Below are 351 nucleotides of genomic sequence, written 5' to 3' on the forward strand. Positions count from 1 at the left end.
AGTGTAAATGATGGAAATAAAATCTAACTTTTTGTGACATATCATATGAATGTCTAATTTGTCAATTGATGCCTTTTGGAGATTTTCCATCTTTTCTTGGCTTCTTTATGCACACTAGACAATTTTTTATCTGGGGCGCCCAAACTTTCGAGCCCCACTGTACCTTCTGGTTATTCTTCTGTCGGCGTGGCATCGGCATCTTGCTTCCACTCACAGCCATACAGGAGATACTAGTACTGTTTGTACTTTTACTTCCTGAATGTGAATCGTTGTTATTGATGCAAGCCTTAACACAGTTCAGTTGAAGTTGTACCCATCACCCGGCAGAAGAGAAGAAAAAAAAAAAGGGGG

The sequence above is a fragment of the Etheostoma spectabile genome, chromosome 7, assembly GCF_008692095.1.
Source record: "Etheostoma spectabile isolate EspeVRDwgs_2016 chromosome 7, UIUC_Espe_1.0, whole genome shotgun sequence".
Taxonomy (NCBI): Eukaryota; Metazoa; Chordata; class Actinopteri; order Perciformes; family Percidae; genus Etheostoma; species Etheostoma spectabile.